This window comes from Martes martes (assembly GCF_963455335.1).
Source record: "Martes martes genome assembly, chromosome: 7".
NCBI classification, from domain to species: Eukaryota; Metazoa; Chordata; class Mammalia; order Carnivora; family Mustelidae; genus Martes; species Martes martes.
The window spans coordinates 98,304,201-98,331,168 of record NC_137894.1 but is presented as its reverse complement, the minus strand read 5'-3'; the positions used below and the strand labels follow the sequence as shown (position 1 = coordinate 98,331,168).

Below are 26,968 nucleotides of genomic sequence, written 5' to 3'. Positions count from 1 at the left end.
GATCCTTTCCCTTGTCAGCTGGGCTCATGGGCAACTTACTTATCCTCTGAGAACCGTCATGGGGTCATCAACACGACGCAGGGGAGATAATGTACTCCAGAGGACTCTGAAAATTACAAGGAACTACCTGAAAGCTTATTACTCAAGTTGTAAATGTAAATTTAAGGGAGGCTAAAATTACACAGTAACATCCTTCAGTGTAGTCCTCCCTCCCACTATGCTCTACTGGCATCGCTTTGGTGCTGATATTTTTTCAGTTTTCAAAATGCACGACTCAGAAAGAAGTTCAAGGAGCATCTCCAAATTAAAAGATTGAGTCCAGAAGAGCAACTTACGAACAGATGGTTTTAGTGGCACTTATCAAACTCACCTTTTCCATACAGATTAACCAAAAAATGAACATTTCTGGAAGACACACAAGAGACTCTTAATAGTGGTAGCCTCCAGGGGGTGGGCTAGAAATTAGTGTTTGGAAAGAAACTTCTAGTTTTCATTTGTGTTTGTCTCGACTGCTTGAATATTATCTATTCCCTTCTATTCTATTCCTTTCATAACACCAAACTAAATTAAAACCATGGTTACCACAGAAAAGGACGACAGTATACACCTAGTATAGGGTCTGACACAGAAGAAGCTTTCAGTGAGTTCTTATTTATTGATCAAATGAGGTATTTCTAGTTACCACCCTTCCAGCAAAGTAAAATCAACTCATTAGAATAAAAGCCAGCTTTCATCTCTGTGACTGTACATGTTTTCCATTAGTCATACAGTGAGGAATATTCATTGCCACCTGCTGAGGATATGACTTTAAACTCTTACACCTTCACACACCAAACACGAAAGCTACCTTCTTAATTCCCAACTATAAAGCACAGCGCATGCAGCTACCTCACAATTCTGTTACTGCTGTTCTTATAGGCACACTTCCCTATGAACTTCGGAGGCTGCTGAGCTTCTAGGAACCATTCTCTTTTACATTTGGGGGTTTGCATGATATTTTCTAAGAAATGAAAGGTTACATGGCAGCATAGGCCAGAGCTAAAAGATGGATTTAAATGGTATTTTTTTAAATGATGCAATGGCTATGAAGTTCAGATGCTGTGTATTGGCTACGTCCTGTTAGTGGTTGCCTAGTTACATCTCTGCAGAAAGGTCAAAATGGTTGCCTCTAAATCTAGAAGGAATTAAAAAATGTTAAAGCTTCATAATTAAACCAAGGATTGTGTGAGCCCTTATGTAAGCATCCCTTAAAACAAGTCCCCATGAGACTTGGATCACGTGACAGCCCCCGGGGACGTCAAAGGAGATGTTTTAATAAAAGGAATTTCTGTATCTGAAATTTGTTACCTTGCTCACATTTCATTAAAGTTATCACATCTGGGCTCTTTCCATTTGATCATATCCAACTGCAGTCTGCAACTACAGGATATTAAAAAATTGTCCAACCTAGTTGACACAACATCTATCCCATGAACGTCAGAAGACTGTCTAGTGTTTTAAATGGTTCAACTTAGAAAACAAATTTTTATTGTGAGCAGCTTTGCCAAGTATAGGCCAGTCTATAATCTATTAACAAAAACTATACATCTTAATGAACAATTAGTGTCTTAACCCTCAGAGATGTCCCTCCTTCACCCCCTGGAGCATTTTTTCATCAGTGCTGCCTTGCAGACACTTTTATGTCTAAATGTCTTCTCTGAGTAATGGGACAGGACAGAACAATAATTTTGGTCTAGAAATTTAACACGAGTGCATTAAAATGGCTCAGACTTCTTCCAGAATTTAAAGAGAGGGAGAAGCAGTCTTTTTTTCCCCCCTGCTTGAAATCCAATCAGTTTTGTTTTGTTTTGTTTTTAGGTAAAATTCACATAACAGAAAATTAACCATTAACCATTTTAAAGTGTACAATTCAACAGCACTTAGTACATCCAAAATGCTGTGCAGTCATCACCTCTCTCTAGTTCCAAGACATTTCTATTACCCCCAAAGGAACCATGCACCCAGAGTAGTCATTTGGACCTCTTATTTATTTACTCTCTAATTTCTCGCTGGCAAAGAATAAAAGAATCTGGGTTTAAATGACAGCATACTGATTTGGTACGCTTTCATTTCTTCTGGAACTTGTTTGATTCACCAAAAAACAGCAGAGGTCTAAAGCTCAAATGATGCTAGTCCTAACAAAATGAAATCAGGATTGGTTGTCCTAGAAGGAAGAAACCCAAAAAAGGGGTTGCAGAACATACCCAAATAACCTACAGTTCTATCCAAGACCTATCCTTGTCAGAAACCCAGACCAACCTCCATGACTTGAGAGAGCTCAATCTATCTTGGAAAAAGAAAAGTGGTGGCGGGCGGGGATTGGGGGGCAGCGGAGGTGGGGTGCTGGTTATTGAAGAATCCCTTATACCTACCAACAAGGGCAGTTTGGAAGATAGGGAACAATTAAATACATTTAAAAAGAAGAAGAAAGAAAGAAAGAAAAAAAGAGTGTCAGCTTCTGAAAGTCACAAGTCTGTTCTGGGGAAGCTAATTCATTGTTCTTGCAGTCCTCTTTGTCCCAGTGGTTTAAAGAACAAAAATATCCAAATAAAGGTCACAGAAATGTAAAAAGTGAGACCCTAGGACCTCCAGTATTCCTGTTTTCTCTGCCTGGCTTGCTGTGGCTAACACAGGGCAGTGTATGATGGAAACAGGGAGGAAGGACTGAGCAAGTCTTTACCCAGATGCAGCTACTTAGATCTGGGCAAGCAGCTCACACTCTCCATGTGGAAGGTCAGGAATCACCAAGTTCTTGAGCTGCGTAACATGCCAAGACAGGATCCATTCCAGTGCCTTCCCCTCAGGCTTTCAAGATCATCTTCCTAATACTTACCTCTTTCTGGACAGTCTATGCTGCCTCTTAGGTGGGAAAGTTCCATTTCACCATACAAAAGACAGGATTCAAACTAAGAGAGAGGGAGCCCTGGGCTGCTTTGGCAAACTTCGGTTTCTATCATTTCCAAACGTGCTGACATGCTGAGTAAAAGATGTGGTGAGATACTGTGGTCACTTCAGTGACAAAGTTATTAAAGATGTGTTCATGGAAGGCATCTTGTAGGAAGGTGCTGATAACACTGGAGAACTGAAAGGGTAGGGCATGAAATGTAACACTTCCTAAATGTCACAGGTTCTTCTTAGTGCTGAATCTGACAGTCAGTGTTTTTTGGGTTTGTCTTTTTTTTTTTTTTTTAAGCTGGTTTGAGCAAACATGTATATATGAATACAGACTTTCTAAGAGTTGGAGTCAGTCCTCCTTGGGTTCAACCCAAACCTTGGGGGTTGTTGTCATTACCTAGTTCAATCAAAATTTCTATTTTGGGGCACCCGCTTGGCTTAGTTGGTGGAGTGAGTTACTTTCCTGGTCTCAGGATTTTAAGTTTGAGCCCCACAATGTGTGTAGAGATTACTTTTAAAATAAAATCTTTATTTAGTTATTTATTTAATCTAATTTTTAAAAAAGTAGTCTCTACACCTGGGTCTCAAACTCACAGGGTCTCAACTCACAGGATCTCAACCTCACAACCCTGAGATCAAGAGTCTCTTGCTCTTCCGACTGAGCCAGTCAGACGCCTCCAAAACAAAATCTTTAAAAAAATTTTTCTATTTTAACAATTCATGGACATGACAGCTACTTTCCACTAGAGCCATTTGTTAGACAGCTGGTGCGGTGACCAGCGGTCCCAATTTGCCCAGGACTGGCCCAGTTTTAGCACCAAAAGTTCTGTGTCCCTGGAAACCTCCAGTCTTGGACAAATCAGGATGGTTTGTTGCTTATTGCTAGTCCTAGGTTTGGTCTTCAGATCTGCATTGTTGGAATGTCTAGACGTGGATAGAGAGGGGACTTGCTACAAAAATAGCTGAAAATCTCCAACAAAAATTTCCAGCAACATTCTACTCCAGAGATGATTTTCAAAAAAATAACCCAGTGGTCTATTTCACTCATGAGGCAAGAAATGGTTTCTTACTTTGTGGGGATGACCTACCTGATATAAGATGGAAATTAAACCATACTTTGAAATTAGCTGTAATAAATACCACTACAGTGAGGTTCTAAGATACTATGTTATTTTTTCCTCCAATTGCTACATTTTAGAGCCTAATAAATATAGCATAATATGACAGGCAGACATAACAGCATGAAATAAAAATCTCCCATTTCTTTGGTACTATTCAAAGACCTTGGAACCTACACATTGTGGGCAAACACCCCAGAGTTAGAGGAACTCCAAAATCAGCACGCTCTCCAGAGGCCACACCCATAGTACCAAAAGGTCTGGCCAAGAAAGAAGCTGTGGGACTTCAACCTGTCCACCAGATCCAATGCCAGATACTCCAAGAAAAGCAAAAGCCTTCAGGGCCTGTATCGACAAACAGGATTTGCAGAGTCAAGACAGGAACTTGCTTCAGCAATCTGGGAACCCTAACCCTGCTCCACCCCTCACAATGAAATGTTAAGACACTCCTACCTCTGCTACCTGAGGTCTTTCTGCTTTTCTGAACAACTAATCTCTTTCACTTTGTAGCAGACAGAATAGCCCCCAAATAAGTCCTAATCTCTGGAACCTGTGAATGTGTAAAATTCACAAGGGAAAAGGGACTTTGAATTAAGGACTTTCAGAAGGGAAGAGTATCCTGGATTATTCAGGTGGGCCAAATCTTAAGAGATGCAGATAGAGTAGAAGACAGACAGAGAGGCAATGCTATTGGCTTAGAAGAGAGAGGAAGGTAAACTCTAGAATTCTCTCCTAGAGCCTCCAGAAGGAAAGGGAGCTCTATTGATACTTTGCTTTAAGCCCAGTGAGATCCCTCCAGAACCAAACCCACAGAACGGTAATTATTATTGCTCTTGAGCCACCAAGTTTGTGATAATTTGTTATGACAGCAGATAGGAATATATCCTTCATCACTGCTGCTTTTCAATTTGCATGATGCTTTAGTAGTATTTTGCTCTAAACCCCAATATTTGACCATTTCTTACCCAGTGTTTAATTTACTTCTCTATATAGACTTAAAAAAACCGATTTGGTACTAGAGCAAATTTGCTCAAAATCCCTCCAGTCGCGCAAAACACCATTTTTCTTTACATGTCTACTTCGTTTTGTTTCTTTCTTTAGTTTGTTAGCACGTGACCACTTGTATAAGGAACCACTGAGAACAACTGAAATCAGTAATTTTGCATGGAGCAAAAATGCTCGAGAATGGGGAAGGACAACCCCTCTAAAGTTGTGTGCAAAGACACAGTAGTCCTCAATGTCTCCATAGGGTGCTCTGGATATCACAATGACTGGAAGATGCCACAGGCCTTTTGTGAGCCAAGAACAGGAATACCGAAGAGTACAAGGAAGAATTGTCCCATTCAACCTGCCAGCAACTCCCAGGGAGCAAGTCTGCCTGGATTGTCCAGGCAATTTAAGTCCACTCATTAGCATGAAAGAAATCAACACAAACACCAGACAGAGAACATCAAATACTTATATAAGACCATCTTCATTATTAGTGATATAGTAGTCCCCACTCATCCGAGGTTTAGCTTTCCGCAGTTTCAGTGGCCCTTGGTCACCTGCAAGGAAGCAGGTGATCCCCAGCCAAATGCTTCGCCACAATGCCTATGCCATTCCCTTCATTTCCTCTCCCATGTAGGCATTTTATCATCACGTGTCATCACAAGAAGGGTGAGCACAATACAGTAAGATATTTTGAAAGACCACAGTCACATAACTTTTACTGTAGTATATTGCTATAAATGTTCTATTTTATTATTGTTGTTCATCTCTTACTGTGCCTAATTTATAATTAAACTTTATCGTGTGTGTGTGTGTGTGTGTGTGTGTGTGTGTGTATGAGGAAGCACAGAATACATACAGTTCAGTACTCGTGCAATTTCAGGCATCCACTGGGGGGTCTCGGAATGTATCCCCCACAAACAAAGGGGGATTACTATATTTGGTAGAATATAAGGATGGCTCCGTACTCATTTGTAAGATACTAAGTACTTAAATTCAAAAGAACCTCACTATGGGGTAGCTATAGATGGTCTTTAAAGCACACTCGCACAGGCCTTTCTTCTAATAAGCTGTAGACCAGAGGTTCTTTTTTTTCACCCCTAAAGATTTACTTATTTACTTGAGAGAGAGAGAGAGAGAATGGGGGTGAGGGGCAAAGAGAGAGAAGCTTCAAGCAGAGCCCCCGCTAAGTGTGGAGCCCGACACAGGTCTCGATCTCACAACCCATGAGATCATAACCTGAGCAGAAACCAAGAGTTGGATGCTCAACTGCCTGGGCCACCCAGGCGCCCTTCTACACCAGAGATTCTAAATTTTTAATACTAGCAAATACTCAAAACTTGCTGAATAAATACATGATGAAAGACTCACTCCAGTAATTAAATCAGGTTATAGGGAGGTAGGATTTTTTATTAGCACTCTTCTGTAATCACTAAATAGTTCTGTAAACAATTTATTGTAAACAATAAACAATTAAAAATCCAACAACCAAATTCAAACAACTGATGTATTGTCCAAGGGGGGAAAGAAGAGAAATAGGTGTGGGATAAATGAAAAATGCTGGCCATGAGTTAACAGTTGTGGAAATTGAGTGATGGGGATGTGGAAGTCCATGATATTATTCTATTTTGGAAAAAGCTTGAAATTTTTCCTAATGAGGTTAAATTTTAAAATAGGAGGAAAATCCACGTCGCTGACTATAGGTCAGGGAGAGCAAACACATTATCACCTGTCTCGGCAAGGTGAGGACCTTTCAAGTCTACAACCAGATTCAGATGGCTTCAACTCTTTTCTTTTCTTTTTTTTTTTTTTTAAAGATTTTTTTATTTATTTGACAGAGAGAAATCAGAGCTAGGCAGAGAAGCAGACAGAGAGAGGGGGAAGCAGGCTCCCGCTGAGCAGACAGCCCGATGCGGGGCTCGATCCCAGGACCCTGAGATCATGACCCGAGCGGAAGGCAGAGGCCTAAACCACGGAGCCACCCAGGCGCCCCGGCTTCAGCTCTTTTCAAAAGCCAAGTCAGCTTCTTTAAGAAGAAAGCCCTACAGCATCAGATTGACCTTTTGTTATTATTGTTTGTTGCTGCTGAAAAAGCCGTTACAATGTCTACAACCAATCTGTTAAGAACAGGGCTTACCCTTCTCTGATCTAATCTACTATGATGTCTGTCTTGCACAGGGTATGTCTTCAGTAGCCGCAACCGATCAATCAGGTTTGGTGCCATAGGAATACATTTTCAGGCTGTGACCTCAAGGCTCTCCAACTCAGGTTTTTAGAAGAAAATGGGAAAATCTGGGCGAGACATCTGATTTTAACTATTATCAAGGGTAGCTGCTTTTTTCTTAAATCCTGAAGTCCTGCTAATTTTGCGAAAGCCTCTATGCATATTTCTTATTGATAAACATCACATGTTAAATGCATTCGTCTACAGGATCAGTTAGGATATTTTTTTCTGCTTCAAGTTCTGGTTAGATTCAAGAAGCTCCTGGGAGAAAATATTCCTTAATTCTTACCTCTTCAGTTCCCAAAGCCTGAGGCTCACTGGCAGATCTGGGCTGTTGAGAAAGCAGAGAGGAAAATGAATGCTTCTTGTTTGTTTGTTTTTTTTTTAATAAAAAGGAACAATAACATGATACATAAGAGCTGAATAAGCAAATGAGTGTTTCTGTAAATAGAGTTTGGTGGTAACGGCTGAATAGGTCTAAGGGCAGAGGGTCTCAGAGGCTTGCATTTCTGAGCCAGAACACAAACACTGTGTTAACTCTTTTTCTTTTAAGAAGCAGATGTGGGAAGCCTGGGTGGCTCAGTGGGTTAAGACCTCTGCCTTCGGCTCAGGTCATGATCACAGGGTCCTGGGATGGAGCCCTGCATCGAGCCCTGCATCGGGCTCTCTGCTCAGCAGGGAGCCTGCTTCCTCCTCTCTCTCTGCCTGCCTCTCTGTCTGCTTGTGATCTCTCTCTGCCAAATAAATAAATAAATAAATAAGAAGCAGATGTGAAAAAAAAAGTCTCTTTCTTTGTGAACTTCCCTGGCCTGCCAGAAAACATGAAACATAAAGTAGGCTTGGAAACCTAAGGGAACCAGAGTTCTTGGTGACAGAGATGCCTGAGTGAGATGACTAAGAAGTTTTCTTCCCTGAACTAACCTGATTTGCTCCCAACAGGACCAAAAGGGGCAGAAGCAGAACACGTTCTTGTTCCAGGAGCTATGAACAGAGCTGGATTTCCACTTGTGTGTATCCAGCCCTTTTAGAGGGTAGATTTGGACAACTTAGGAATTATAAAAGCATCTTTAGTGTCTAACATTGTGTAGGTTGTTTAGAAGTAGAGACATGGACACCCCTGGTCACGTGACTTCGGAGAAGTTGAGTGAAATTCACTTTGGGTCCTAGGACCAAATGAATATCCATGTCTATAAAGATCTCCTGTGATTTCAGACTGCCAGGTGTGCTGGAGTCTCAGCCCAACCAATTATATTCCCAGATGACCGGAAGGGATCATATGTTTTAAAATGAGCCAAAGTTATTAGGAAAGCATTATCTCATGATTAATGACAGCAAAGAAAAATAAAAAAGCCAAGGGCCAAAACCAATCTGTTTCCAGAGAATGAACCCTAGGGATAACAATGATTAGTGGGACTTGCAAAAGAAGTCTGTCCAAGGGGGCTCGGGGCCCAGCATTATTGGTGCTAGCAGCCTCCCAGGGAAATAGTGTTTATTCATCAAGATCCTCAAATACATTCTCAATTATTGTCTTAGTGATAGCACTCCTTGACTTTATTAAAAAAAAAAAAATCCAAAAGGTAGACAAAGAATTTTTGCCAAGGTGTTAGAAATAGCCTAAATACAAGTAATATAATTTATTAAGTAAAACAAAAACTCTACATGATGGACCTTTGAAACAATACACACAAAACCTTAAACGATGAGGAAAAATACACATGATGTAAGGTAACGTGAAAAAATACAAAATTATATATAGTGTGACCTCAGTATATTTTCTGAGATACATTTTTCAAATACACTTTATATTTTTCACATATAATATTCTTTTAATATATCACAAATAATATCTTCTAGTAAATGTTATAATCTTTCTGATCTAGATTATTCTGGAAAATGATTGGAAGAAGGTACATCAAAATGTAAACAGCATATTGCCCCTTCTATCCTATAGGGATAATGGAAGTAGCAGGAATTGCTAGATATGGCCAGTACCTGCTCTGCTCTTTTAGGTTTATAATAGATTTTTAAGGTAGGAATCCTACATGTCAAGGATATCTACTTTTCCCAGCCTCCATTTCTTCAGTGTGTGGCTATGAGACAAAGTTCAGTGGGACGGCTGCAAAAATAATTTGTGCAACTTTTGGGCCATGCCCTCTCCTTTCCAATGTTCTCCCTTCCTGGTGGTCATAAGTGGATCCTTAGGGCAAGCCACTTCAGATCAAAAAGCAAGAGAAACAGGCTCAAATGATGGACTAACATGATAGAAAAAGCCCTGGATGATCCTGGGGAACAGAGCTATGTTTCCAGCCCTGGACCCATCCACCTGTGGGTTATTATGTGAAAGAGAAAGAACTTCTGTCGCCCCACTGTGAAATCAAGCCTCTGTTACACGCAGTTCAACCAACCTAATCAACAGAGGGGATCATTTCTTTATAATTGAAGTATTTTACAAATTTTCAATAATCACCATGAAATACTTTACCAGAAAAATTTAAGTTAAGCATGGTTTAGTAATTTTAAGAAAATTAAGATAGCAGAGAGTTCGAGCAACACGTGCCTTCTGTCCATATATGAGAGAAAAAATGAAATCTACAATTTCAAGAAGTAGTTTTTATATCTTCTCAAGGGCATAAATCACACACCAACTCTCTGAGTTTGTATGACCTTTTCATCACACTTCATGGCACTTTATTTCAAGGCTTCTGAAAAATAGTTTTAATACAGAAAAGTTCTTTAGCTTTAAATAAAATCTGCTTTAATATCTGCTTGAGGACTACTCTAAAAAAATAAAACTCTAGTCAACATATTAAAATTCTCCATTGAAGAGGATACCTAGACCTCTTAAAGTAAACTTAGAAACATTTAAAAACAGCTTCATGTGCACTAACTCGTATCTTTAATTTAAGGCTATTGTTTGTCCCTCAGATAGAATCATAATGACTCACTCCTATGTTAAGTCCACTGGCCCAATAACTCTGTTGATTATCCTCAAACAAACTTTTTTTTTTTTTTTTTTTTTTTAAGATTTTACTTATTTGACACAGAGAGAGGGAGGGAACACAAGCAGGGGGAGTGGAAGAGGGGGAAGCAGACTCTCCACTGAGCAGGGAGCCCGATCCGAGGCTCAATCCCAGGACCCTGGGATCATGACTTGAGCCGAATGATGACACTTAACAACTGAGCCACCCAGGTAACCCCCTCAAACAAACGTTGTATTTTGATTTTACTTTCTTCTGGAATGGTGACCGATCTGTCAGAGCTCACAGAACTTCCCTCATCTGGACCTGTATTATAAGATGACTGTCCAAGATAAAAAAGTCACATCTACTCCATAAACTACAGAAAAGAAACCTCGTCTTCTTGGGGATCAGCTCTGAAACCAGTGTCTACCCATAACAGAATAACACACTTTATTTATTTTTTTTAAGAATTTATTTATTTATTTGACAGAGAGAGATCACAAGTAGGCAGAGAGGCAGGCAGAGAGAGAGGAGGAAGCAGGCTCCCTGCCGAGCAGAGAGCCCGCTACGGGGCTCGATCCCAATCATGACCTGAGCCAAAGGCAGAGGCTTAACCCACTGAGCCACCCAGGTGCCCCTAGAATAACACACTTTATAACACAGATCCCTTAATCCACTATGACATTTTGCCAGTGGTATCTGGTGCCTTTTAGAAGATCATTAGAGCCCTGTGGACCTGCACACAAGACACTTCCCTAGGTAGACCTTAGAGACTTATATATAATTATACATCAGATAAAGGACCTACTTCCCCCTGCCTTCTCCCCGAGAGAACACCAAATGGTCCTTTTCTCTCCTGTGAATCACAACACCCGACACTAATATGGCTAACTTATATTCAATAACAAAGGCAGGATGCCAGAGTTTCCTCACTTCCCTCTTAGGATGACTATGCCAGTACGTTTTCAAGAACCCCCTAAACTCTCTCTTGCAACAGGCAAATAGAAGCTCATAGTCCAAGCTCTGAATTCTCAGTTCCTCTCCCCCTCTTCTCTTGACAGGAACATAAGCAAGCCAACTCAACAGGCCTAATTACCATGGTAACAACATGCACTGTGATTATGAGTGTGTTTGTTTTTTAAAATGACTCACAGATTGTTCTCCCAGAAGCCCCAGACACACCGGTTTCTGGGTGGTTTATAAAAGCTATTCAAAGTTTTCTTGCAAATTTCTTGCCCCTATTAGCATAACTGCTGTGATGGAGAGAGATTCATCAAATCAAATATGCCCTTCTCCTTGAGGATGACAAAAAAAACCCCACTTGGTTCCTTAACCGCTCCAAGATTAATCAATTTAAAACTTGGGTTAATAATGAAATTAATTTGAGTTTGTACACTGGAGATAATTAATCTGTCCCTAATTTAAATAATTAAGGTATTTCATAATGTAGTTTTAGAGACCCAAATGAAATAATCAAGTGAAATAAAAGCAGCAGTGAAAAATATCAAATAAAATAGCCTAAATCTGTGGGCACACAGTCAGCCACATGTGAAGTGTTACAAAGGAAGAGGTAAGTTTTAGTACCAAGATGTTTTTAAACCAATGTCCAAAATAAAAACATTAAACATGGGGGTGCCTGGGTGGTACAGTCAGTTGAGGGTCCCACTCTTGGTTTTGGCTCAGGTCATGATCTCATGGGTCATGAACTGGAGCCCCTCAGTGGGGAGTCTGTTTGGGATTCTCTCTCTCCCTCTGCCCCTCCACCCTGCATGCACGCATGCACACATGCTCTCTAATAAATAAATAAATCTTTAAAAGTGCAAACATGAAAGAGTCCAGACATTTGGAAAAACTGTGGACTGCTTCCATTCATTTATTCAATATGCATTATTTAAGACCCTCTATGTAGCAAGTGTCATTGTTTATAAGTGGAACAGGGCCACAGGGCTTAGGGAAAACCATTTTCTTATCAGAGACAAAGGCCATGGGTGTGGCTTAGTCTGTAATCTTGGAAAGATTCTTTGCTTCATCAGGCATCATTCTAGGTAAGCTCTCAATGAAAGGGACCATTTTCCAATGACAGCACTGAGCCTAGAACACAGAGTCCTGACTTGGGCAAGATGGTTGATACGCTCTTAAAAAAAAAAAAAAAAGAAAGAAAGAAAGAAAAAAAATGTTGGTAATTTTGGTATGTCAGTTTTCCTCCGCATGAATTGGATATAAACCTTACTTTAAAAGAAATGTAAATGGAAACTTTTAAATCTGTTTAACTTAAAACTCTATCTCCTGATGCTTACATAGATCACAACACATAACACACACACACACACACACACACACACACACACACACACACACAAAAGTTGTTAGAAATTACGGTTTCCCAATGGCTACATATTTTATGTTCTGTTACCAATAATATACTTTTCCTCTAGAGTCTGAAGGGATAACCGAAATGAATCTGTCAGGATAGGCTAGGTTATACTGTATGGTAACAAACAACCCCAAAATCTTGGTGTAGAACCAAAGTTTATTTCTCACTCTCGCTATATGCACATCGCAGGTCAGTGGACAGGACCCCCCCTCATATTGTCTTTACCCCAAGACCCAAACTTAGGAGTGTAGTCCCCATTTCTGTGCTTCTACCACTGCCAATTGCCCAGGACAGCAATCGCATCCTGGTTCTCAGAAGCTTCTTCCTGGAAGTGGTAAAGAGCACTTCTACCCTCATTTTACTGGCTAATACAAGACATGTGGCTACACTTAACTAAAGTGGACAGAGAAGTGTAAAGTAAGCCTATCATGAATCCAGAAGGAAAACGGGAAATATTTATGACTGAGGGCATAAATTACTGGACAAACAGTGCCAGGTTGAGTAGACACCAAAGTTAAAACATCGACATCTGGCTACCCCAGAGAAAAAGGCCTCCTTGGGTGATTCCTTACTCCAAGTTCTTTGTACCTGTGACTCATGTTGGGCCAACAATCACTTCTGCTAGAATTTGATAGGAATCCCATTGATAGATTAAAAGATGCTCTACTCCAGCTCTGTGGTAACAATATTAATTGAACAGCTACACTTCTAAATAGTTACTACATGTCATGCACTCTGCTATATAAACATTTTAATATTATTTTCTCCTGACAATTTTGTGAGGTAGGTATTGTCATTATTATTTCCCATTTTATAGATGATGAAACCAGGGGCATAGAAAGTAACTTGCTCAAGAGGTTCTGATTCCAAACTGGTGTTCTTTAACTACTATGCTTGCCTGTGTATTAAGCCCATATTTGAGGATAAAGACACAGTAAAAAACAAGTAATTTTTTTTTTTACCTAGAAATTTTCACTTTACCTTGTATATTATTTTAATTAAAATCTAGGGGCTGTTCAATAGCAAGTTTTTTTTTTTTTTTCTTAGTGAGAGAGCCCGATACGGGGCTCGATCCCAGGACCCTGGGATCATATCCCGAGCCGAAGGCAGAGGCTTAACCCACTGAGCCACCCAGGTGCCCCTACGAGATTTTTTTTATAAAAGCAAAGGACCAGCTCAATTCTCCAAAGAGACTCTAAAATTATAGATTTTTTCTCCTATTAAAATTTTTTCACAATTTTTCTCATTTCTGTACAGATCAGAAAAACACCCTTCTTAAACAGAGTTCTTGGCAAAGCTTAGAAATTAACTTTACTCTCTTGTTTAAAAATGCAAATATGAGTAGGAAGCACTCCATCATTTATTACAGAAAAGATACTCCTACAATTAATCCTTAGTCTGCCCTGATGAGGAGGCAAAAAAAGCACACCTCAAGACAAGCAGTCAAAACACTGTAATATCAGCAATTCCACTTCAAAATTCTCCCTTTCCACTATGGCTGCCTCACATATGGGGCCTCTCAAACACACCCACCACCTCTGTGGAAAGTAGGAACCATGAAGAAGAGACAACAGTAATGGAAGTGACTGCTGCCTCCAGAGTTGGAAAGTGAAAACCAATTTTCGAAATAACTCATAATCAGGAATTCCAAAGATGAGTCATTTTTCTTGTACAGGTGCTGTAATCAACAAAATACACACCTCTCGAGAGAAAACAAGCTTCCATTTAAGTTTAACAGGCGCCATACACAGAGCCCTTAACCTCTCTAGCTCCTGTCCTGGCCCAGAGTGGATTTTATTCACATCAAATTGATTTCACTGACCAGTCAGGAAAACTAAATTTGTGTGTGTGTGTGTGTGTGTGCGTGTGTGTGCGTGTGTTCACAATGGAGATAATGCAAGACTAAATTAAATGTTGTCTACATTAAATGATATTCTTATTGCTTCATAGGACCTGATGTATTTTCTTCTGGAATGATATATTTAGAAGGCCATTCTTTACTAAGTCTCGCATTAGCCATTTTGTATTTTCTTTCAGGATTCGTTCTCCAATCTACCTAGATCACCACCATGAACAAAAACAAGCTCTTTGCGTTTTTCAATGGGAAATGCATGGAAACACTGTCCAACTCCAAGTTGTGGGATCCTGATGTTATTTAACCTTTCTGAGCCTTGATATCTTCACTTATAAACAGGGAGTAATCATGGTGTTGGACTCCATGACACCATGGCCTACCTGATAATCATTAACTCCTTCTTTTTTGCTAACAGAACCAGACCTTTTCTCTGGGATCTGGTGGCTGTGCTCTCCAGAGAGGAAGGGCTGCCCTCCCCATCTCCCCACCCCCCACCTCCCTCTCCACCCCCACTGCCTCAGGAGGAAGCTCTCCCGTGAGCTAGTCATAGCAGTTCCATCTGCCTAGTCTCTTGAGATAAGGCATGTGAACTGTGAGGGGAATTCGGCTGGAGACAGCTTTTCTGTCACACTAATAAGAGGTACGTGAAAAGAAATGAGTCCCTTCACTGTGCCTCTAGATACTGAAATCCAGCCGCTAGTCTGAAAGCACCCACCTCAGCATGGGGAGGGGAGAAGCCTAAGAGAGTGCACCCACTTGCTGAAGATGTCAGAACAGGGGGAAGGAAAGAATGCAGGCTGCTAAGAACAGTGCCCAGTTGTGAATAACTCTGGGGTTACCTTTCCTTCAGGACCTCTTGAGGCAAATTCCATTGTATACGCCATTTTGGTATGGTGTTCCTTTACCAGCAGCCAAAAGTGCCCTAATAGAAAAACACTCTTCCCATCTCATAGGGTGATTTTTAAAACTCATGGCAAACAGTAATGTACATAAGGTACTCAGCACACAGCAGCACAAACAGCATGCCCGGCAAATGCCAGTTCTCAACTTGATTGCTGAAAGGTGTTGAGCTTTGCTCGTTCAACCATGAGCAAGCGCTTGACTCTGTGTGGTTTGAATGACTCCTCTGCAAGGCTTTCCTTGGTTCCCCCAAACAGAATTAAGGGCAGAAATCATTGCTTTCTCTACTTTGTTCATCTAAGAGATAATACCAAATTCCTAAGGTTATTTTAAACAATAACGTTGGCATTTAATTCAGATAACAAGCCCTGTAGTGCCGACTGTAGTGTAGAAAAATATAATTAAACAAAGCAGTCTTCCTGACTGTGTAAATCAATTTGATCTGAATAAAATTTAACCCAGACCAAGTACTCAACAGAGCCACCAAGAGTGCTGCATTTGGAGTCTGCCTAGTTTAATGCAAAAGCTGCTTTCTGGAGAGGAAAGACCTATTTCATAGATTATTATACATGTAGATGAAAAGAACATTTCCTTTGGGACTTCACCACATCCTTACATCAGGAAAGCACCTGCACCTGCCTGGGAACCCTCTCTCCCCAGATCCTCACATAGTGTTCTCCTCACCACGTGTCTCAATTCAAATGTTGCTTCCTCAGAGAGGTCTCCAGGGATTACACATTCCAATCACCACTACCACCATCATACGCACAATCTCCATCATTCAACCTGTTTCTATCTTCATCTATCTCCACACTTCTCACTACCGGATATTTTTTTGTATTAGAATATGTTTCTGTTGATGGGGTCCACACTTGGCTATGATCTAATCAGCCTGGGCTGAGGCTGGGACCTGGGTACTTTTTTTTTTTCCAAAGTACCCCTCAGTAATATTGAATGTGCAGCCAGATCTAAAAGCCATTTGTTTATGTGTTTACTGGATCTCTCCCAACACTAGAATGTGAGTTCCAAGAAAACAAAGAACTGGCCTGTTTTGTTCATCCAAGTCTCCCCGGCCCCTTGCAGGACACGTGGCACATTGCAGACATGCAGTTAAGACTTGTGGACACGCTGACCAACTGGAGTGTAATTATGTCAGCATTTGCCTGCTTCCCCTGTAGTTTCTGAGCTCCTAGAGAGCTTCTAGAGTATCTATCCTAGTGACAAAAGAAAGTTCACTAAATAAACGGATTATAAACAAACTGCATTTGTGAACTTAAGTGTTCACACACACAGACACATGCACAAAATAACAGATATGTGAAGTGAGGGGTGTGTTAATTAACTAAATAGTGGGGATCTTTTCACAATGTATACATGTACCAAATCGTCACATTGTACATTTTAATTATCTTACCATTTTATTTGTCAGTTATACCACAATAAAGCTGAAATTAAAAACAAATAAACAGGGGCGCCTGGGTGGCTCAGTGGGTTAAAGCCTTTGCCTTTGGCTCAGATCATGATCTCAGGGTCCTGGGATTGAGCCCTGCATTGGGCTCCCTGCTCAGTGGGGAGTCTGCTTCCCCCTCTCTCTCTCTGCCTGCCTCTCTGCCTACTTGTGATCTCTGTCTGTCAAATAAATAAAATCTTTAAAACAAACAAACAAACAAGCAAAAAAAAAACCCCATAAAACTGTATTTGTGTACTATAAGGAAGACAAAGATAGAACTGGGTGTGGCCACTGTCCTCAAAGAGCTGGCCAAAGGGGAAAAAAATGCAGACTGCCATTATACACACTAGAATGTGCTAACTGCTGTAAGGAAAGAACAAAAGATTTCAGGGGAGGTACAGATTGTTTCTTACTGGGAAGGGCAGAGAAGAAACACAGGAAGGCTTCCTGGAAGAAGTAGCATTTACAGAACAAATGGAATTTGGCTATTCAGAGAAGTAAGACTGTGGGGTGAAGTGTGGAAGAGGAAGTAGAAAAGTTTTTCTAGGGAGAGGCAAGAACACAAACCAATCAGCCTAGCCGGAGATTAGGAGGGCCTGAACTAAGACACCAGTTATCAACATGGAAAAGAGTAGATAGTGTCAAGATATGTTCCCAATGACAGTGCAAAAAACTATGGGATTGGCTATAACTTGGACTGTTTTTTTGAGAAACACCGAAATTGAGATTTTATAAATGAGGGACTGAGAGAATGGGGTGTCACTAATAGTCAGGGAATCAGGTAAGAGCTGGTTTTGAGTGGGGAAAGGCAATGGTAGCACAGATTTGGACATTTAAGTTTCATTTTCAGTGGCTTGAATGTTTGTAGGGTGCTTGATGTACAAGTTTAGAAAGCAGATGAGTGATCAGGATGAAGGATCAGAATTGGAACTGACCTGCATGGTGATAATGACAGAAATCATAGAAAAGATTTGATAAAGGGAGAGGGAGAAATTAAGGGGCAGAAAATTCAAATCTTGAGAACAAACATATTTAGGGAATAGAACCTGGGAGTCAGTGGGGAAGTTGGGAGCCTCCAGAGAACTATGAAGGGTGACAGAATGTGCCACCCCAAAATATGCCTCCTTGACATAAGGATTATTTTGAGCAGGTTATTTTGGGAAACAGCAGACACAGGAGAAATTCTGAAAACAGACTAGAAGTTACCGCTTGTGTAAGGGAAATTTACATTTATAAAGGAAATCTCCATTATAAGGGTGCCTCTCTCTCCTACCTGAAAGGAAAGGATGACTAAATCACTAGACTCTAGTCAGTAGACAGGCATGAATTTAAGTCTGCATAAAAAATCTTACTCTTATTTACCATACTTTACCTGGTCACCTCCCCATAACTGGCCTCCTCCACTCCTCCTCTTCTGTCTTTAGCTGAAGAGGGTATTTCAGCCTGAATTCTAAGCCACCGCTGAGAGTTACTCACTTTTCCCTGGGTATACATGAGGTATAACATGTTAATAAACCTGTGTGATTTTCTCTTTTTAATCTTCCTTTTGTTACAGGGTTCCCAGATGAGAACTTAGAAGGGTAGTGGGAAAACTATTTTTCTTCCCCTAAGGTTAGAGAGAGACTAGGTTAGTAGAGGTTATAAAAGTCAAGGGGAAGCTTTGTTGGTGGCAGGTTTAATTTTAAATTTATATGTGTGAACTAATCACACCTGCAGGCAAAGAGGAAAGGGCCAATAAAGGGAAGGAACCAAATACGTAGGAAAGGAATAGAATTACTGTCAGAACATAGTCCCCTAAATGGAAAAGAAAATGGAAAAGAGAGTGCAAGTAGAGTTTACCCATGGCTTGAGCAAAAGGCTGTGTTAATTTGACCTAGGAAGACAGGGAAAGAGAATGAATGGAGACAGAGAAATTTTAAGGTGTAAGTAATGAGGCTGAGGAAGCCTGTAATATATGCCTTCTCAGACAAACAAAAGCAAGGTCACCTGTAATAAATAAAAGTAGGACTTGGGCTTAATGGATTTACTGAAAATGCATAGGGGATAGTAAAATATGAAATTCAAAAAAAGACGAAAAGGGGTTTTGAAGAATAGCAATGGCCTGCTGATGTTGCAGTAGAACCCAGCTCTAGAGCTTCTTTATTAGCTCTGAATGCCAGGTACTTGAGGAGAGGATTGTGGGAAGGTCTGACCCTGAAAACCAGGCTTGCAGGGAGACAAAGAAAGGCCAAAGGAACAGGGAGGAAGGGGTCAAGGGACTGGTTTTTCCAAGCCTCTCCAGTAAGAGCTTGACTGTTTACATATATTTGCCAAGAGATAAAAGAGCTGATCCTGTCATATCTCAAACCTTGGCATACAGTGGTACCATTTCTAAGAAACATGTTATCACTAGAATTTAAGATTGAGCTCCCTCTTTTTAATGTTTAATGAAGTCCCCTAGGGATTGTCTGAAAAATGACTCCCATTAAATACAACTCATTTTATTTAACATAAGAGGTTGGGGGAACATTATACATCTCTAATGCTCTTACCTGAAAATCTGAATCTCAAATTCCACTGTGCCATCTTTACACTGAAATAAATTTGAATGCAGAAACTGCATACCTACATAGAATGTTAAATTTAAACATTATGGTCTTCTTTTTAAAGAAAATAATTTTGTCTTAAAATTTTAAAAGTGACAAAGTGTAAAGACTTTCTCTGTCCATTTGACCTAACACGGAGGGAGGTGAAATGGAGACTGAATTGGAGCGTAAGGTATTAATCATCTGTGCAACTCTAAAAAGGTAACTTAAATTCTGGGCCACTTCTATTATCCACCATGGAGAGTTTGATACATGCCAAGCTCATCCCCAGGTCTTTTTCAGTTGTGCCATTCCATGAGGTCACAGGTCAGGGGTTAAGTCCTAACACAACTCTGTAATTCCCTTCTCCACCTGGATCTAGTAAACCCAGTAATTGTAGAAAAAACAGATTTGCAAAGTAAACAAAATGGGGTTCATTATTCAACCAACCAACACACACAAAGAGTGCATTACAAGAATTTCACATATGATCATTCAGGAGCTCTCCAAACCATTCCAGGTCAACCTCTAACCAACACCATAAATCCCAGATATTGTTTCTCTTAACAGAGTCCCCCTTCATCTTCCTGTCCAACTCCCCTCAGCCCTGGCCATACACTGACTCACCAGTTTCAGAATCAGGGGTGAAATGTGTAGTGAGAAATGAAACCCAGAAGGATTCTCCATTTTCAAAAGTGAAATTCAGATTAGAATCCCATTTCGTTAGTAGAAACCTCTCTCAGAAATCTATTGTTATTTAACGATTATAACCCCTTCTCCATAGGTTAATCCTCTCCATTATAAAGAGCTGAAAAACAGTTTAGCACTTCAGATGCTCTTCCCTTTTCCTGACACTGCCAACTATTGAGCATTTCTTTCTCATCCAGCTGATAAGAAACTAGAAAGACGCTGGAAGGACAGTGCCCCAGTGCCTCCTTTGTAGTAGCCTGGTCCACATGTGCCCAGAAGGGTCACTAGTGTGACTGTCTACAATAAGGGATTGGATTTCACTATCAGGTTCTTGATCTCACCAATTATCAGGAGCTATGCAGATTTTCTTACTTTCTCCTTTTGATTTTAAAAGTTACTTCTGAGAGAAGTACTTTACTTGGGCAGGGATAATACTGGTATATGCAGGAGATGAAATTCAAATATTATAATCAGGATCTTTAGGACACACTGTGTTAAGATGCGTCCATTTTAAAATGTCTCCTTGAAAACAATCCAATTTAAAAAATGAGCCAAGGATTTGAGTAAACATTTCTCTAAAGAAAATTTACAAATGGCCACTAGGCCTATGAAAAGATGTTCAACATCTAATCCTTAAGGAAATGCAAATGTCAAACACAAAGAAATACCAATTCATACCCCTTAGTATGGCTACTATCAAGAAAAACAAAAGTCCCTAAGAAGTAAGTGTTGGTGAGGATGAGGAGAAACCGAACTCCAGTGCACTGCTGTGGGATTGTAAAACGGTACGGCTACTGTGGAAAACAGTATGGTCATTCCTCAAAAATTAAGTAGAATTACAATTTGATCCAGCAATTCAATTCTGGGTACCCAAAGAGAGTGAAGGCAGGGACTCAGACAGATAATTGTACACCCATGATCACAGCAGCATTATTTATAACGGCTAAAACATGCAAGCAACCCCGGTGTCCAACAGATGAATGAATAAACAACGCATTGCATATACACACAATGGAATATTATCCAGCCCCAAAAAAGAAGGAAATTCTGACACCTGCTATAACACGGATGAACTCTGGACATTACGGTTAAGTGAATGAAGCCAGGCCGAAGAAGATAGATACTACAGGATTCTACGTGTATGAGGTACCTAGAGACAGAGAGTAGAATGGCGGTTGCTAGGGGTTGTGGGGAGAAGGAAATGGGGAGTTATTGTTTAGTGGAATAGTTTCAGTTTGAGAAAATGAAAAAGATCTGCAGATGGATAAGTGGTAATGGTTATACAACAATGTCAATATACTTCATGCCACAGAAGGTTTATTGAAAAATAGTTAAAATGGGAAATTTTATGTTATACATATTTTACCCCAATAAAGAAAAAAAAAATGTCTCCTGGAACCTTGGCGGTGGTGGCAAAGGCAGACAACATGCTAACTTTTCCTTATGCCACCAGGGAAGGAAAACTGACATCCGAGTACCTACTAGGTACCAGGCACTCACATAGTCACACACAAAAGCAAAACCAAAACACCACAACACAAACAAAAATCAAACGTTGATTATGCACTATTAACTTGTCTTTACAACGAAGAAACTAAAGTTTATACGTTAACGTACTGGGTCAAATAGTAAAAACCAGCGGTAGGATTCAAAGGCAGATCTGCCTGACTCTTGAAGCCCGTGTTCTTTTCACTCCTCGATGTTCTTTTATTTTACCCACAGCTGTCTTTTTGAACTGGTTTTCTGCTTTGACGATGGAGCTTTTATACTTAAAAGTTAGACCTGCCTTCTGAAGTGAGCTAAAAAAGTCCATCCACCAAATACATTCACTCCGTGCCCACCATATGAGGCCCAGGGCTGGCCACGAAATAATGGAGTCATGTTTCCACTCAGCCATTGGCCATATGGCAGAAAAAAAAACCATATGATTAAAATTTCAGTGTAGGTCGACTCCCTCAAAGGCCCTGGAATACTCTGGGCAAAAGCATTATGTCTTTCAATATCCCATATGGCCAGAACAAGTGGAAAGAGTCTCATTTTATAGCACTGAAGCATTTTTATCTTTTTCCTAAACCTTCTACCATCACAGTTACTGATCAGCTGTTACTCACTAATGTTGTGCTTCAAGATGGAATTGAACAATTAAGGAAATGTTTTGTGTGGTGCAGAAAATAGGCAACTCTCAGCTGTTTTGTGAAAGAGAATGGGGGGGTCCTTTTGACTCCCCTGTGCCTAAGGGCCAAGGTTTCATTTTCTCACTCTTGTGAAACACACAGAGGAGAATAACACAGACTGTGTACACATCCCCAAACAAAGCAGGGTGTTAGCACGATCTAGTCAATATCCAGCCCGTAGATGAGTAAGTACCAAGTGGGGAGCCCCATCCTCATACAGCCCAGATTCCCAACTTTCTACTTCATTTAATAACAGGAGGCTTGATCATGGAACTCCGATTAGGGGCATTCTGGATCCAACATCTACCCTCCATCTCCTCCGTGGAAGATTATATATTTTATTCTTTAGGAGGGAAATGGGAGGTGCAACTGTGAAAGAAAGGGAATGACTTATCTTGCCTACAGGTTTGATTAAATTCAATGAATCCACAAGGAAACTCCATGGTTTCCACACCAGCGATATTTTGCCCCTTAGGCACGGTACAAGTTTAATTTAATAAGTAAGCTCAAAAAAGTGACATTTTTTTTAGGTGCTAAGGATTCTTAGCTCTGAAAACGTTGAGACACCAAATCGATTCCAGAAAGATGGCATTAAAAAAGAGAGCTTACAGCTCTTCATAATTGAGAATGGTGATAAAGGACGAAGCATATTCACTCTCAATGGCATATGTAGGATTTAAAAAACTGTATTTTAAGAATCTGAGTGTCTAAATATGACCCTTTTACTATTTTTTACTCCACTATAAGCAATTCCTTCTTTCCTTTGAAAATTTATCTTTCATTCTAAAAATTCAAGAAAAAAAAACCTTTTATCAATGACCATTTATTGCTCACCCCCACTTTCCGTTGGAGGCAAAGCTTAATTTCTTAAATCATGCTTCACTAGGGTCTTAAACTCTTCCTCCTCCATATCCTGCCAAAGAAATCTCACAATGTCATTTTCCAGTCTGTTAGACCTATTTATTGGACTTTTACGTATCATTCATAAATCTGAACAAGTCATGGTTATGGGCTCTCATTAACAGGACCCATTGCTCAAGATAATCAAAAAACAAAATTGCATTCTGATTTTATTATTTGGCTCTGTTTACGGCGTATACAGGTACAGAAATAACCCAGCTCCACTTCCACATTTTGTCCCTCACTGAAGTTAATATGCATCTTGACCTACAGATGAATAAAATCCACAGAAACATCAAATCCATACATATCTGATTCTGGACAAGTTAAACCCGCCAGGCTCCTTTGAGAAAAGATGCAACTTTAGGAGGAGACCTACTGGCAAATGGGAGCTGTTTCTGAGGCTACCCTGAAAGCAGCTGCACAGAGCCCAGGGAGGAAGACACCTTTTTTTAAAATGGTAAATATTGCCCCTCACATACGCTATTCCAGTCTTTGTTGGCAAATCCTGAGTACAAAAGGATTTAACAAAAAGAAAAAAAAAAAAAAAGGTGGGGGGGAGAAAAGAAAGAAAGAAAAGAACAGAAAGAAAAAGACTAAAATCATAGTCACTATACTGCAAAACAGAAGACACCTCAGTGAAATAGGTAAGAAAGATAATGCAACCAACATTTTCCACCATTTACACCCTCAAAATGAGGGGACTGCCACGCTCAGATGATGAGCCCACAGCAATTCATTTCAACTGATCCCTGCTTTTCTTCCAAGAGAACTATGCAAAGGGCTCCTTGCATGTAGCGTGCTTTCCTGACGAATCACTAAAGCTAGACGCCAATGATTTTTTTTTTTTAAGGCGAATGTGCTACAAATTTGATCATTCTCAAAAGCCCTTCGAAAAGAACCCATCCTGATCCTTTCCCCCAATCCTGAAGCCAAGTCCCTATCTTCCCTTAGAAATCTGCCCTGAAAAACCGTAGGCGGTGGTCATTTTCTCACGGAAAAAGGAGCAAGAGGAAAAGCGTCCCCTTTACCTTGGTGCCCACGGCTGGTCGGAGAGCGGCCGGTCTCCTGTGTGGGAGCCGAAGTGTGCAGGCGAGCCCCGGAGCAGCCCGCCCAGCCCGCCCCGCGCAGCCCGCCCCGCGCCGCCCAGCCCAGCAGTAGTAGGAGCTGCCACGGAGCGGCCGCCGCTGTGCGCTGTGCGTGTGTAGCAGCGGCGCCTGCAGCCCAGGGACTAGTCCCCACCCAGCTTTGTCTTCAATCATCGTGCTTTCTACAGGAAGCGGCGCATCTCCCACTTCCTCCTCTTCTGGGTAGCTCCTCGCCGCTTGCTTCTTTCCCTCTCGCTCAAGCTCGCGCTTTCGCCTCCTCCTGCGCTGCTCCCACTAGTGTGACCAGAACCCCGCTCCCCCTTTGTTCCAAGTCCCTCTGGTGCCTCTGTTCCTTCCTTCGCCCTGCTCATCCCCCTCACCTCCACGACAGCTTCCAGCCACTGCCTGTCCGCCCCCGGGCTTCCCGTCCTGCAGCCGGCTGCTTAGCCTGCACTGGCCAGTTGTTGTTGATGGTGCTGCTGCTGCGGGTTTTGGGGGGCCACAGCCGCTGGCGAGGTTCTGGCCCTGAAATCCAGCACCAGCCTCAATGGCTGCTCCTGATTTACGTGGTCCCTCTCAAGGCAGGCGGCTGGGAGCCTGCAGCCTGCAGCGTCCCGCTGCAGCATTTTGCTCTGTGGCCAACATTCCGGCAGCTTCATTTCTCCGAGGTCCCACTACCACTGAGATCTTACTTAACCCACATGCTCAGAAAGGAATGGCCCCGATTAAGTATCCTTGTGGGGCACTGGAGCCACACCAAGTCCCACACTGCTACCTGTAGCCTAGCAGTGAAGACATATTCCCAAAAGATTCTCAGGGCTGTGAGGGAATGGGCTGGATCCGAATGGTGTGTATTCCCAGCCTAGAGAGAGATCTCTGCCTCTGCCCCCCACCTACACACTCACAGACTCACACTGGTAGGGCTCTACGGACCCTCACCATCCTCTGATCCTTTTCCCTCATTTTAGGACATGGTGTAATGTTCAGGGTAAGGGAGTCTGTCCACCAGGATTGGAATCCACGCGGTCATTGCTGATCTTATGAACTTGGGGAAACTAACTTCTGTGGTCTCTCACTTCCTCATCTGCAAAACAGAGAGGATTATAGTCCCAGCCCACAGGAGACTGTGAGGATTAAAGAGATGTACACAAAATGCTAATAGTTCCTGGGATTTAGAAAGCATTCAATATGTATTAGCCCCTATTATTCTTAGAGGATGTGGGAGCTCAGAGACAGCATGGGACTTTGACCATCCGCGGGCACATCAGGACCTTTCCTTGGTTTCTGGATTCCCCAAAGTTAGTCCAATTCACCACTACATCCCCATGATCTTGGTGACAATTTATTCAGCCTCAGTATTAATACAAGCTGCTTTGGGGAAACTACTGATTAAACATGGCCTGGGGGCATGGGAAAATCCTTCCAGTATCCCGGCAGTGCTATTAAGAAACCACTCTCTAGTTTTCAGTGCACAGAAAGCTAATCCTCCCTAACCAATGGGAGTTAATCCCCAGCTCCACCTTTTTAAATCCAGTCTTGCCTTAATCCTCCAGCAGGTCTTCCTAACCCACCTTGAGACCACAGCACATTAACATGGAAGGTACAGAATTTAATTTCTATGAAATGGTCCGAGACAGTCCTAGTATACCCTGTGTTTTGATTGAATGGTCCGGGAACAGACTTTGCTTTTCTTTCTGGAAATCTTTGATCAAAAAGGATCCTTATGTCAACTCACTAACATCAGAAAATTACAAAATGGATTGTTTTAAGATTAAAAATGAAGAACTACTTTTGAACAACCAGCAAACAGAATTGTAGGAGGGGGAAAGAATGGACATACAGATTCCCACTGTGTCCCGCAACCCAATGGAAATCAGACATGAATTTCCTTCAAATCACAAATCTTCATGTCAAAGGTTACCAGGAGCTTTCAAAGAAAAATTTAAATACAGTATATATGATGCAAGGCTTAAAAAATGAGAATCTGGGCACCTGAATTCGCTCAGCGGTTAAGCCCCTGCCTTCAGATCATGTCATGATCTCGGGGTCCTGGGATGGAGCCCCGCGGTGGGCCCTCTGCCCAGCAGGGAGCCTGCTTCCCCCTCTCTCTCTCTGCCTACTTGTAATCTCTCTCTCTCTGTCAAATAAATAAAATCTTTAAACAAAAAAAGTGAGAATCGCAATTATTAATGACTGGAAAGGTTATGGAAACAAATCCCTGGTTAATTTTAGACTAGGGGATTTTGGCGGTAACTCTGGATTCAAACAGTTCTCTTTTTTTAATCCTCTCTCTCTCTCTCTCTTTCTCTCTCTCTCCTTCTCACACACTCTCTCAACCGGTAGAGAGTGGTTCCTATATAGTGGTATTCTATATAGGAAAATCACTGTCAGACAATGAAATCTACCAGGAATTTGGCCTGTTGCCTTCTGACTAGCTCTTCCACCTCTGGCCCTTAGAAAACTCTTAGCAGGTTCACCTGGCCATTGCTGTGAACTTCCAAACAACCTCCGTTCATAGCTGAAACCAAGATTTTAAGATTGTTCTCTTTCTGTCATTAAACCCATTGCTTTCAACTGGTCCTAACTGCCTCTTTTTCTGAAGAAGAAAAATATGCGGGTGTAGCTTGGCCAAGAGAGAAGATTAATCCTGTTCAGATGTCTTAACACAAGCATGGTAAGTACACACTAAGTCTACAAAGTGTTCATTTCTTAGGAGATATAATTACATCTCACCATTAACCATTCAT

General features: G+C 41.2%; 1 protein-coding gene across 1 annotated transcript in view; it reads right to left on the bottom strand.

The window, feature by feature from the left end:
• GNG2 (G protein subunit gamma 2) overlaps positions 1-24,597 on the bottom strand; it is a 115,247-nt gene extending 90,650 nt beyond the window's left edge. The window contains exons 1-2 of the mRNA XM_080807325.1: positions 24,165-24,597; positions 7,556-7,597 (exon numbers count right to left, since the gene is read on the bottom strand). The gene's annotated coding sequence lies outside the window, so the exon portion shown is untranslated. The remainder of the gene's footprint in view (positions 1-7,555; positions 7,598-24,164) is intronic.
• Between the last annotated feature and the right edge of the window lie 2,371 nt (positions 24,598-26,968).